The sequence below is a fragment of the Mesoplodon mirus genome, assembly GCF_964341445.2.
Source record: "Mesoplodon mirus genome assembly, chromosome: 19".
Lineage (NCBI taxonomy): Eukaryota > Metazoa > Chordata > Mammalia > Artiodactyla > Ziphiidae > Mesoplodon > Mesoplodon mirus.
This window is the reverse complement of record NC_138995.1, coordinates 60,881,149-60,894,874: the sequence shown is the minus strand read 5'-3', so window position 1 is coordinate 60,894,874 and position 13,726 is coordinate 60,881,149. Positions and strand designations below refer to the sequence as shown.

General features: G+C 43.2%; 2 protein-coding genes across 5 annotated transcripts in view; one reads left to right on the top strand and one right to left on the bottom strand.

The window, feature by feature from the left end:
• Positions 1-13,726, top strand: part of LOC309794915 (uncharacterized protein) — a 385,639-nt gene that overhangs the window by 102,298 nt on the left and 269,615 nt on the right. The window lies entirely within an intron of this gene.
• Positions 1-13,726, bottom strand: part of LOC309794914 (uncharacterized protein) — a 105,045-nt gene that overhangs the window by 10,926 nt on the left and 80,393 nt on the right. The window contains exon 1 of one of the 4 annotated variants that reach the window (XM_082606844.1): positions 7,800-7,838. The exons of the other annotated variants lie outside the window; for them this stretch is intronic. The gene's annotated coding sequence lies outside the window, so the exon portion shown is untranslated. Of the gene's footprint in view, positions 1-7,799; positions 7,839-13,726 lie in introns of those variants that run through there. 4 annotated transcript variants of the gene reach the window in all.

The window sequence follows — 13,726 nt, the reverse complement described above, 5'->3', positions numbered from 1 at the left end:
GAGGGTACAAAACATGTATATACAAAACGCCTCAGCGATCTACGGTGAAGCCTGGGTTGAGAAGCACTCAGAGCAGGCAAGCCCAGCACACCGAGCACTTTAGTTTTCTTTCGCAGCTTTACTGAGGTGTAGGTGATAAATAACAATGCTGTACATGGGAGGCACACAATGTGATTATCTTACAGATGTATACACTGTGTAACAATTATCACAGTGAAGTAATTTACCCTTCCATCAACTCACAGTTACCAACGCGTGTCTGTGAGGTGAGAACATGCAAGTTTTACTCTCTCAGCAAATTCCAAGCATATAGTAACACAGTACGAGCTACAGTCAGCATACTGTACATTAGATGTCCATGCCGTACTTATTCATTTCACAACTGAACTATTTGTAACCTTTGGCCAACATCTCCCCAACTGCCCTACCACCCAAGTTCTCATAACAACCTTTATACTCTATGGCTCTATGAGTCTGACATTTCTAGTTTCCATATAAAATGGGTCTTATTCAACCGAAATTATGTCAGAAATAATAATAGTAATGCCAGAATGTCATAATAATAATTTATGGCTGATATAAATTTCTATATACACTTATTTGTCAACAGACATTTTGGTTCTTTCTACACCTAGACTGTTGGGAATAATGCAATAATGCTCACTGGAGTGCAAATATTTCCTTCAGTGGAATGACTTTGTTTCCTTTGGATATCTAGTCACAGGTGGGTTTCACAGATTGTGTGCCTGTTCTTTGTTTAATTTATAGAGGAAACTCCATATCGCTTTCACTAAGAGCTGAACCAATTACATTCCCACCAACAAAGCATAAGGGCTCCCTGTTCTCTATACCGTGTGTGTGTGCATGTGTGTGTGCGCGCGCACGCATGTTTTGTTGAGACAGGTAGGGAGAGGACAGTAGAAGAACCAATACTGGCCCAGGAGCAAGGAAGTAGCAGCTACATTTTCCCAAGGAGGTGCCTCTGGAATGCAGATTACTGTGGTGTTGCTGGTACTCTGATTCTTGGAACAATCTTTCCTACATCAAAGAACTTAATGACCCTTCTCAAGTTGTGCCCATAGACACATACCTACCAGAATCTCTCTAATGAAAATGTTCTGCCATTTGAAGCTTACTACTCATAATTTCCCTTCTGGGCTCAAGTAAACTTACAAAATCTCATAAATCCAACACAGTCTCCATATGACCCATATTCGCTCATCCTGCTATAAAATACCAGAAAACATTCCAAACTCTAATAAATCATGCCTGATGGCAAAATACATATGAGACACCCAAGGAACCACCAGACACAAAACACCATATTTTTATTCACAGTGGCCACAGACCAAACACTGATCTCATAAAGCTATATATAAAAGAAAGATGTTTCGGGGCTTCCCTGGTGGCGCAGTGGTTGAGAGTCTGCCTGCCGATGCAGGGGACGCGGGTTCGTGCCCCGGTCTGGGAGGATCCCACATGCCATAGAGCGGCTGGGCCCATGAGCCGTGGCTGCTGGGCCTGCGCGTCCGGAGCCTGTGTTCCGTGATGGGAGGCCCGTGTACCGCAAAAAAAAAAAAAAAAAGAAAAAAAAAGTAAGATGTTTCCAATGATGCACACGCCCCAGTGAGAACCTGTAACCAAGAAGGACCCTATGGGGACTTCCCAGAACAGAGCCCCCGCTCGATGCTCTCTGCCTGCCTTTTGTCTGTAGAAAACTTTAGTCAAAGAAACAATTTAATCATAGAAGTGAGAAAATGAAGAAAGAAAGGAAAACAGTCAAACAAGACAAAATAAGAATACTTTAGCCATTAAACAATGTCAAGGACCTTTAGTTTCTCCTCAAGGACTATAGATAACATTCTGAGGCCTGTCCTTTGAGCTGTTTTGCAGATACTGAAACCCCCACCAGGTGAAAAAAGTTAACTGTATGCTGCCCATAAGGACACAGACCCCAGACTGGTTAGAAGCAGAAGGCTGATGATGTTGACTCCCACTTACCTCACCAAGCCATGAGAAGAATGTCCACGAGCTGATCACACACCCCACAATGCCCCTCCCTCATCCTGTCTTTAAAAGTCTTTGGGGCTTCCCTGGTGGCGCAGTGGTTAAGAATCCTCCTGCCTCAGACTTCCCTGGTGGTCCAGCGGTTAAGACTCTGCGCTCCCAATGCAGGGGACCCAGGTTCAATCCCTGGTCAGGGAACTAGATCCTGCATGCAGCAACTAAAGACCCAGCATGCATGCATGCATGCATACATACATACATACATATAGATAAAGATAGATAGATAGATAAGATAGATAAGATAGATAGATAGATAGATAGATAGATGGATGAATGAATGAATGAATACATACATACATACATACATACATACATACATACATACATACGCCTGCCAATACAGGGGACATGGGTTTGAGCCCTGGTCTGGGAAGATCCCACATGCTGCAGAGCAACTAAGCCTGTGCACCACAACTACTGACTGAGCCTGTGCTCTAGAGCCTGTGAGCCACAACTACTGAGCCCGCAAGCCACAACTACTGAAGCCTGTGCACCTAGAGCCTGTGCTCTGCAACGAGAAGCCACTGCAATGAGAAGCCCATACGCCACAATGAAGAGTAGTCCCCACTCGCCGCAACCAGAGAAAAGCCCACGCACAGCAACAAAGACCCAACACAGCAAAAAATAAAATAAATAAAATTTAAAAAATAAATAAATAAATAAATAATAAATAAATAAAAGGGCACAGCCCCTCCTCAGGGTTTAAAAAAAAAAAAAAAAAGTTTCCCTGAAAGCCTTCAGGGAGTTCAGGCCTTTTAAGCACAAGCTACCTGGACTCCTTGCTTGGCACCTACAATAAACGCTGCACTTTCCTTCACCACAACCTGGTGTCAACAGATTGGCTTCACTGCACTCAAGCAAGGGGACCCAAGTTTGGTTTGGTAACAAACCCAACATCTTCCAGGAAAACATTCCAAATTCTCTTTTGTATCTTTCAGAGTGGATGTGAAACTTTCTTCATTTGCAATCCCAAATACTAAATAACACTGAAGTATCCTGAATCCCTCCTGTGACAGTGGGCAAATAATCTCTGCAATTTGCCCTATGTTACTACTCTAAAAATTGCATGTTTCTTAACCTCCATAACGCCCAAGTCACCTGTGGAATAGATGCTGTGGGACACGCTCTTGAGTCATCACCTAAGGACAAGGCACCCATCTTCCTGCACCCAAAGATTCCTGTGCACTCAGCTCAGGCCACACTTTTAACCACAATGGAGGAAAATGTTTCTCTTTGCCTAAATCCACTGTCTTCATTCCTCCTCAGGTAGGATCAAGAAATACCTAATTAAACCAATGCATGTAAACCTCAGTGTCAGCAGCTAGGTCCCAGGGAACCCGAGCTAAGACACTATGGCACCTCAAACCATGCAATGCACCCCACAACTACCCATAAACCCAATTCCAGGTGCTCCAGCCAAAACTGAAACACCCTTTGCCAGCAGTTCCACACACCCCTTGACCCCACAAGGGACAAATGCAAATACCATTCATTGGGCTCATCTTGAAGCTCCCACTTGATGCCATATCCCTCCTGCAGACCACTATAGGCTCCCCTCTAATTCCCCATTTTTCTACCTCTTCTCCATGCGCTCATGGGAAAACAGGGCTAAAAGGCATAAAGGCCTGCTCAGCAAAGGAGTCGCAACAGGAACAGTCACCAGCTACGTCCCGAAGAACACTGGGCATTCACTTGACCTTCAGTATGAAGGTCAAAAATTGGCCCCCAGGATTCTTGTCTCCTGTCCTCCACACTCACAGGCAATTAAAAAATCCCCTAGCTGTCTGAGGGGGGGCTCCTTCATGCCCCATTAGGCTCCAGACTTCTGCCCCCCGCCTTAGCAGAGTGAAATCATTATCCATGATTCTGAGCAGATGAACTGCTGGAAGGCAAAGCTCCTGTCCATGGTGGCAACTGGTGCCTGGATGTGCACAGCCTGGAACACTGGGGGCTACAGCAGAGCAGTCACACAGCACACTAAACATGGAGACACCTCAGGACACGGCATGAGGACACCAATTCTGTATGGCTTTTTAGAACTCCCTACATCTTTTGGTTCTTATTTTGAGTTATTAAGTAGCCACATGGGGTAAGGATCAATTACAGTTAAAATATTCAAAACAAACATGGGAACCATCCTTATCACCTACACTGTTCACCTGGTCTTCCCTGAGGATTATTTAGCCCAACCCACAGTCTTAGCATCTAAACACATCCCCAGAGTGAGATGCTGCAGCCATCCCGGAAGGAAGAGAAACACTGTACTCCTTCAAGGGAGAAAAAACAAGAAAGACTCCAAAGCAATAGAAAATGGCATTTCTTGGGAGGGAGGAGGGGTGGGATGAATTGGGAGACTGGGATTGACATATATACACTAATATATGTAAAATAATAACTAATAAGAACCTGCTGTATAAGAAATACATAAATAAAATAAAATTCAAGAAAAAAGAAAAGAAAAGAAAATGGCATTTCTGATGACGCTGATTGATACAGAGGCAATAAATGGTCAACGTGACAGAGATTGTCAGGAAGGGATGGAGAGACCTCTCTGAGCCTAATCCTGAAGGAGCACAAAGGGCCTGAGCCACTGGGATTTAAAGGCAGAAGGTAAGAACGGGAACTAAGATTTGAGAGAGAAACGGTTTTGGTGTTTGGGAACACCAAAAGGTGAAAGTGACTGGGGTAAAGTGAACCATGGGAAAAGGGCCAGATCCCACGATGAGGCAGGAGACACTGGCAGGGCCCTGAAGATGACACAGGCATGAGTAGCCACAGGGAGGAGTTCGGATTTTGTCCTGAGGACAAATAAGAGCCAGTGGAGGTCTGAGGGCCAGAATTGATATAAACTCTCTTCAAATTTACACTTAACGCAGAAAAATACATCTGACCATGGTCACTTCCACTCTGACCCTACGTTCTTGTTTCCATTCTAGCATTTTGCTTTTGTTTTTCATTCTGGGAAGACAGGGACCCATTCAAAATTCTAAATAGAACTGGACACTCCCCTCTAAAAAGAACTGCCACACACAGACACATACACGATTTGGCCAATCATTTCAGGACTCAGAGTTACCCAAGCTGAGAGTTTCTGGTCTAGTCTCTCATCTCCATGTTACAAGTGGGCTCCCTGAGGCCCAGAGGGGAGACACGTATGAGAAGGTCCGGGTTGAGTGAACAGAATTAGGTGGAACTGAATTCTGAAGTGGGATCCAGAAGGGCCAGTGGGTAGAGTTTGTCCTTATCATCCTTCCAACCTAAAACACCAGACCATCTTTCATTTGCCTCAGCAAAGGAACCTTCTGTTTCAAGGTCTGATCTGGTACCAAGCATTTAATTCTTCTTTTCCAGAAGACTGCAGTAAAATCTTTTAAACATGCAGATTTGCAAAAATATACCACCGGTGAAGAAAACATTGGAAAGAGTCAGGTTAGAAATCAGCTCTGAGCAAACTTCATCATGAATAGAGGGGCTCTGATGGAAGAAGGTTCCAAGTCGCTACACCCAATCCTTCAATATTTGTAGAGAACAGTCAAGTGGGACCTGAGGGAAGCATCTTCCTATCACTTCATAGCTCACTATCCTAACAGATCAAATACAATGGAAAAAAACTGAATATTAGCCTAACTGGTTAAACTAGGTTTTGACTGTTAATATAAAAGATGATTGACATCTTAGTATCATCTTAACTCATCATAACAGTCTAAAATTATTTACTAGTTACCAAAGAACTTTCCCAATACACAAGATAAAGAGGAGACAGGAGGCAGGCCTCAAACAAACCTTAAACACATTTTAAAAAGAAGTATTTTGTGAATTTTTTAAAAATTCTGGTGTGAAAGTTGTAAAAACTGAGAATATATCATATTTAGAAAAGAATCACGAGTTGATTATACAAGACCACCAAAGCTTATTTCAGAAGTTTATAATTAGAGAAGTAGAAATTTAATGCACCAAGATTTATTCCAAGTTACAAAAAGAATTAAATGTAAAAAAAATGAAAAAAAAAAGAAAGAGAAAAAAGTGAATCCATTAGAAAAAAACTCACTTTTAATGTTCCTTCAAAGAGGCACCACGCAGTAACAGAGTCAGTCATTTCTTGCCCCACTTCTCTCCCCTGTGCTCTATCTCATGCCAGGAAAAGGAAAGGGGGTGACCCACAGCTGTCTTGAGTCAAGTCACTGCCCCCTGGCTGAATAGGGACTGGAGATGGAAGTTATCTTCTGATACAAATAACTGCAAAATGCACAAACCTTCTAAGAAAGTTTTCCAATTCTCACGCTCATCTGTATAATTTAAGCAAACAAATTTTAAATTTACTACCTTCTGAAACCACAGATCATACATCACAGCTTAATCATCCACATCCAAACAACTCACCACCACCCACCTGGATCCAGTTCCCGCTCTACCTGCACTACTGGGTGCTTCCATTTCACTCCGTTTATCCGTCTCCCTAGTTTTCTCCGTCTCCGTCTCTCTGCTCCCCTCCGCTCTCCCGCTGTGCCTGCCCTCCTCTCCATTTCCTCCCTCACACCCGGCCTGCCCCGCTCTGCAACCTGTTCCCCCTCTTGATGCTCTTTCCTCCCCCACCTCTGCTCCCTCTCTGCCCTCCGGGTTACACCCCTTCTGTCCGTGATACACTCCCTCCCTCCTCACTCTCTGGCACCCCAGGTGGCTATGGTTCCTTGGTGTTCTTCTTTCTTCCTCTGCTGTTCTCTCTCCCAGCACCTTGATGCTCTGAAGGCCATGGTTCCACCTCATCTATGCTCTCCCCCCGCTCTCTGTGTGAAGGACCTCATCGCTGTTGCCTCCCTTCCTACCGCTGAATCAGGGCCCCTCTATCTATGTTTTCCTCTAATCTGTGGATTAGAGGAAATCTAATGTATAATTAGATTCTGTATAATTCACTTCTTTACTTTATCCACCTGTTACTTGCAAGGCTTAGTCTCTTCCATTTTATTGTCTCTTTACAAGTCCCTAAGCCAAGCCTCTACGTCTCTATTGGTTCTCCCTCATTCTTTTCTCACCTCGGTTTTTCTATTCTTCTCTCAGTCGCTGTCTCAGCTTCTCCTGGTCCCCCTCGCCCACGTATTTACAGGGATGGCGACTGAATAAGATACCCGCCTACCCGAAAAACGTATTTTCCAGCGGGGAGACCGAAGAACATTGGGTGTCACACGGCTGGCCAGGTCACCTCCCCCTACGCGGGGCGAGGGGAAGGGCTGACTACGAAGAGGAGGCCTGCGGAGCAGAAGGACCGGCTTGAGGAGACACGAGGACAAAGGGGCTGCGAGGGAGGGAGGGGGTTCCGGAGAGAGGCGGGCTCTCCAGAATCCCAGGACCGGGGAGAGGACGCGAGCTCTCCGGGAGCGGGGCGACCGGCGCCGCCCTCCAGGGGCCGAGGGGGGGAGGCTGCGCAGCCGCGAATCCACCTCGCGGAAGAGGGCTTTACAGGGGGAGGGCAGAGGCAGTAAAGGGCTTTATGAAGGAAAAAGAAGCGAAAGGCGGTGTCTACCTGGACCTAAGGCTTTTGTCAAGGGCTCCGGGACCCACCTCAAAGCGATTTCAAACGCAAAGGAAAACACCAGACCTGTGACGGCGACGTCTGGATTTACTGGGGGCGGAAAGCCGGGTGCCGGCATTTTAAGTCCGTAGTGACTCCCAAGACGCTGAGGGTGGGATATGGTGGACCACGCAGCACAAATTTACACTAGAAAGGAGAAACTTACCTCCGGGAGCGCGAGCTCCACGCCAACCTCCACGCCGAGCTCTCTGCTTCCGGTTCCATAAGAAACTGCGCACGCGCAGAGTTAGAGGCCGGGCTTCCAGGGACTTGAACTGAGTGGAGCGCGACCGCGAGGGGCGGGGCAAGGGAGCTCATATCATCGCGGAGATCGCCAGGGGCGTAGTAAGGGGCTGAGGTATGTTACTTCCCGGCACTTTGAAAGTGCCGATTTTAAGTTACTATCTAGAAGTTTTATGGTAAAAGCTTTACAGATGTGTTGGCCACTGATGTCGTAAAACTAACGTTTCCTCCTAACAAGTTGAAACGGCTTCAATAAAAAGCTGTTTTTCCCAGCAGTTTGCTCGCATGCCGCGTTTCCAGAGGCTCAAGCAATTCAGAGGTTGGGAATGTGGGTCTCCAAGTGGTAGCTGTAGGACAGTGGTTGGATCTGGGAACATTTACTGCAGTTAGAATTAACTGAAGCAGTCTGAGGAAACAAAAGCTAGGTTTGTCTCTGTATTATAAACTAGAATGAGAAATACAAAATTCTCCCTAGGTAGAATGGTCCATTTCATACTGACATCCTACAGAAGCGCTCTTCCGTTTCTATTCCTCATTCAGCCAAGAGACCAAACTCAACACTGCTCAGTTCCAGAGACTCAGGGACAAAACCTGGGGTCTGAGACTGGAGAAGTAAGGCATGTGATAATGTTCCTCACTAACAATTGTTTGAAAAAGCAATTTTTTAAAATTGTTATAAATTGCATTGTTCTTTCTTTCGGCTAAAGTGTTTTATTTGCCTTTTAAAACCACCTCCCCTCCTCCCCCAGTTTTATTGAGATGTACTTGACATACATCACTGTATAAGTTTAAGTTGTACAGCATAATGTTCTTACATATATTGAAATAATTACCAAAATAAGGCTACTGAGTATCCCATCATCTCAAATACATGCAATAAAAAGACAAAATATATATATATTTCTTTTTATTAGAACTGCATTATTGGTACTTCCCTGGTGGTCCAGTGGTAAAGAATACGCCTTACAAGGCAGGGGACGCCGGTTCGATCCCTGGTCAGGGATCTAAGATCCCACTTGCCGCGGGGCAACTAAGCCCACGCGCCACAACTGCTGAGCTGGTGCACTTCAACTAGAGAGCCTGCGTGCCGCAAACTACAGAGGCCACACGCCCTGGAGCCTTTGCACCACAACTAAAGAGAAAACAACCCACACACCACAACTAGAGAGATGCCTGCGTGCTGCCCCGAAGAGCCCGCGCGCCGCAATGAAAGATCCTGTAAGCCTCAACGAAGATCCCGAGTGCCTCAACTAAGACCGGATGCAGCCAAAAATAAATTAAATAAATAAATAATGAATAAATCTTTTTTTAAAAAACTGCGTTATTCATTAAAATACCTGCTCTATTCCACACTTGTTTTTTGTTATTGTCGCTGTTGTTTTTTTAACAACACTCCCAAGGGGATGTGGGATCTTAGTTCCCTGACAAGGGATCAAACCCAAGCCCCCTGCACTGGAAGTGTGGAGTCTTAACCACTGGACTGCCAGGGAAATCCTATTCCACACTTTTGAGAGTTACCTTTAAATATCTTTCAGAAAAACTTGTTTATGAAATTATAGTTAAGTATATAATAACTAAACAATGTAATTTCAAACTGACTATATGTTCATTATGAGGGTAATTAGAAAGTTTCACTTTCTATATTCAAATTATAATATATTTTAGCTCTTTGGTTTTTTATTTCGAAAACTACTGTCAAGTGTGGATAAAAGAGCCTATAAAATATACAGCCTTTAGAAGACATTGGGGTTTATTTCCATCTAAAGAATAATTAAGTTGCAATATTTCTAAGGGTATTTAGTAAGGAGAATGTCCTGGTGTAGCACATATATAAATACAAGAAGATATATCACATTTTAAAAGTTGCAGTGACTCAAATTTTGTGAACTGTTAGGTAGATTACTCTGTATTATACAATATTTCTAACTAGCCATGTTGGCAAAAAAGCCATTTCAGCATGGACTTCCATGATTCCAAGCAAAGAAATGAGTCGATAGTGGAACTTTTCATTAAACACAGAAGAATAGAGGAGAAGCCAATTATAGGGGAAAGTCATTTTTTGAATGGAGAGTTTTGTTGCAGGAAAATATATTCATAAGGGGAAAATAAAAACCTAAATTTCCTAAATCACAGGAAGATTTTGACATGTCTCCCTGTACTTCATTATGATACAGATGCAAACAATTCAAAAATGTAAAAAACACAAGGATATAGTTTGAGACACACACACACACAAACTCTGTCCTAGAAAATTAAAAAATACACATTTTTGAGTTCAGATGGAATGACTGAAATATTTACCACTGTCAAACTTAGGTAGGGACAGGTTTTATTCCAAATGATTATTACAATATAGAGAATGCTCCAGCCATAAAATCTGTAAAGCCTTAAAATTCAGACCAGAAAAGAACTTTTTTTTACACCAAGAGGTCAACAAGTGGGAAAACTCGCATATGGTGGAGTGGATGACCAGGTGGCATGAGCTTACATACTTGGGGGATGTTTTACACTAAAGTCACCTATGCTCGGTTAAGTTTCTGCAGCGCTGTTATTCTGAATTACAATGCTTAAAAGGGGTTCAAAACATAGGCCCCTTGGGAGAGGAGAAAAGCATAAGTAAATTTTGATTAAATCATGGTAAGTGCCATTATATCCAGAGATAACTGAAGACAAACAATAAAGCAATGGATGGGAATTTGGAGGATTCTCATCTGGCTGGTTTCTAAGTAAACAAGGGGGCTATCAGGAGTCTTACTGAAATTAATGGGGAAGTGTACTTCTTAGCAAATAAACTGTTTCCGTCCACGCAAAAGAAGAAAGGGAGGTCTTTAACCTTCAATATTTTCCAGAGTTACAGACTTGGAGTAAAGTCTAACATTGTCTCTACATAATATGATATCAAGCAAAATTCAAAAAATAATAAATACACGTTATATTTGAAAAATGGAATATTAGAAATTTAAACCAATAATGATAATAAAAAACTTGCCCAGGAACCTCAGCATTTGAGTTTGGATGGTATTGAAGGACCCTGCATGCTCATTGTGCCTCTGTTGTGCCTGTCCCTGTCACGTGCAAGAGAAATCATTAAGTGTTGAAAGATGTTGCTCTAAATCATCAAGTCAGAGGTCTGTGAACTATAAACTGAATAAAACCCTAGAGGTTATTTTAAGACCAAAATTGTTATAACTCTATTTCTGTTTTGTAGGTAAGTTCATTTGTATACTTTTTTTTAGATTCCACATATAAGCGATATCATATGGTATTTGTCTTTCTCTGTCTGACTTCACTCAGTATGACAATCTCTAGGTCCATTCATGTTGCTGCAAATAGCATTATTTCATTCTTTTTATGGCTGAGTAATATTCCATTGTATATATGTACCACATCTTCCTTATCCATTCCTCTGTTGATGGACACTTAGGTCACTTCCATGTCCTGCCTGTTGTAAATAGTGCTGCAATGCACACTGGGGTGCATGTGTCTTTTCGAATTACGGTGTTTCAACTTTGTTTTCTAAAAGTCCCTGGGCAAGGTACCACTGCTGGGGAGGGGGTGCTTTCCTCCCTCCACAGAGCACCTCCTGGTCCATGCTGGGCTGGTTCTAGGCATGGGAATTGGCTTCAAAGTTTCACCACATGCTGCCTAAGCCCGCCAGAGCACACTGAAGAATTTTCACCATCATTTTCAGTCAATATCACACCCTTTTCACATGAGAAAGTTGAGTACCTCCCCCGACCCCAGCTGTCACCACAACAAAGAGACATCAATAAATGAAACTAATAAAAATACGGTAATATATGAAGGAAAACAAAAAACAAAAATCAGTCCGCCTCAAGCTCCTCCAAGTCAAGCAACAATTGAGTTCACAGGAGCCAGATGGCAAGTGTAGCAGCTCATGACCAGGACTTTCCCTTGTCTCTGGTGGAGCTGCAGCACCAATGGAGGGTGAAAGAACACATTTATTTTACATATGGATGGAGGAAGTAATAAGTTATGGACGAGAACATTTCCTATGAGAGTTCAAATAATAAATAAACTTCTGTATTCCCATAGAACTCTCTCCAAAGAGGGGAGAGTTTCTCAAACACTGAGATCTGAGATCTGACCTGTGTTCACACTTCAGTACATCCCCAAAGGCATTCACCCCACTATCTACAGCCTAGGGCTCTTTCTCTTGCTACAAAGTGGGTAAAGTATTCAAATGAGAAGCAGAAATTCCTCCACGTAGGAAAAAAGAAACATGATTTGCTGTGGCTTTTCCTGAAAACTAGTTCTTTGTTCACCTGAGGATTGAGGACATTACCAATGGGTCTAGAAAAATATTTCAAAAATTCACCCACTGCTTGCCTCCTTCTGAATACACAGCGAACAGTATAATATGCAGAAATGAAGCTCTTTTCCTAGAACTCCTAAATCGAAAGGACATGGGTAGAAAAGAGGAGTGGGTATGTTAAAAGTCTGCCATTGAGCTTTATAAGTAAACTGTGTTCATTTGCAGAGGACATCTGACTATTGTCTCTCTTACTCTGAACCCCCCTATTCCTGCCTCCATCCTAGCATTTTTGTTTGTCTTTTTCAGTTTTGAGGACTGAGACCCATTTTAAATACTAAGTACAGTTAGATACTCTCTCCAAAAAGAACTGCCACACACAGAAACACAGCCAATCTGGCCAATCAGTTCAGGCGTCAGTGTTGCTCAAACTGAGAGTTTCTGGTCTAGTCTCTCATCTCCATGTTACAAGTGGGCTCCCTGAGGCCCAGACGGGAGATATTTCTGAAGAGGTCTAAATTGAGTGAATAGAACCGTGTGTTCTGTTGGGCTCCCTGAGGCCCAGACGGGAGACATTTCTGAAGAGGTCTAAATTGAGTGAATAGAACCGTGTGTTCTATTGGGCTCCCTGAGGCCCAGTCGGGAGACATTTCTGAAGAGGTCTAAACTGAGTGAATAGAAACCGTGTGTTTCCGAATGGAATTCTGGAAAGGCCACCTGAGCGGCCAGTGGACAGAGCTTGTCCTTATTCTCCCTCTCATTTAAAACACCATCTTTCACGTGCTTCAGCAATGGAAACTTCTCATTCAAGAACTGATCGCACTGATTACCAAGCTTGAATGGCATTCCAGGAGCTTAGGCCTCAGATTGAGGGCTACAGGGAGAAGGGGAGGCTTGTATGCGGAGGAGTGAAGGGCTCTTATAGGGGACGAATGGGAGTGTGGGCAGATCCAATACAAGGAGATAGTGATGGGCTGTTGCACTGTCTAGCCGAGAGAAGACCAAGTCCTGGAGAACATGGGTGCAGTGGTGATAGGAAGAATTCTGGTAATTCTCCAGAAAAATCACAGTAACATTTAAAAATACAGAATAGCAAAACATAGCAGAAAACCTTTTTAGGGGTCAGCCTAGAAAGAAACTATGAGCAAACTTCTTCATCATGAATACAGGGGCTCTGATGAAAGAAGGTACCAAGTCAATCCAGTCCTTCCTTCATCATTTGCAGAGGACAGTTAAGAGGAACCTGATGGAAACATCATCTCACATTTCAAGAGATCACAGAAAAAGGAGGAAAATGGAATAGAAGGGAACGGGTTAAACTAGATTTTGAATGTTAATATAAAAGATATTTGACATCTTTGCCAAGTACTCATCAAAATAGACTAAAATTATTTATCACTTACTGAAGTAATTTTCCAAGATCTCAGATAAAGAGGAGGAAGCACACAAACATCAAACAAATGTCAAAAATAGTTAATGGGAAATAATTTGTGAATTACATTAAATCTAAAATTTCTGGTGTCAGGAATTCACTGGCAGTCCAGTGGTTAGGACTCTGTGCTTTCACTGCAGAGGGA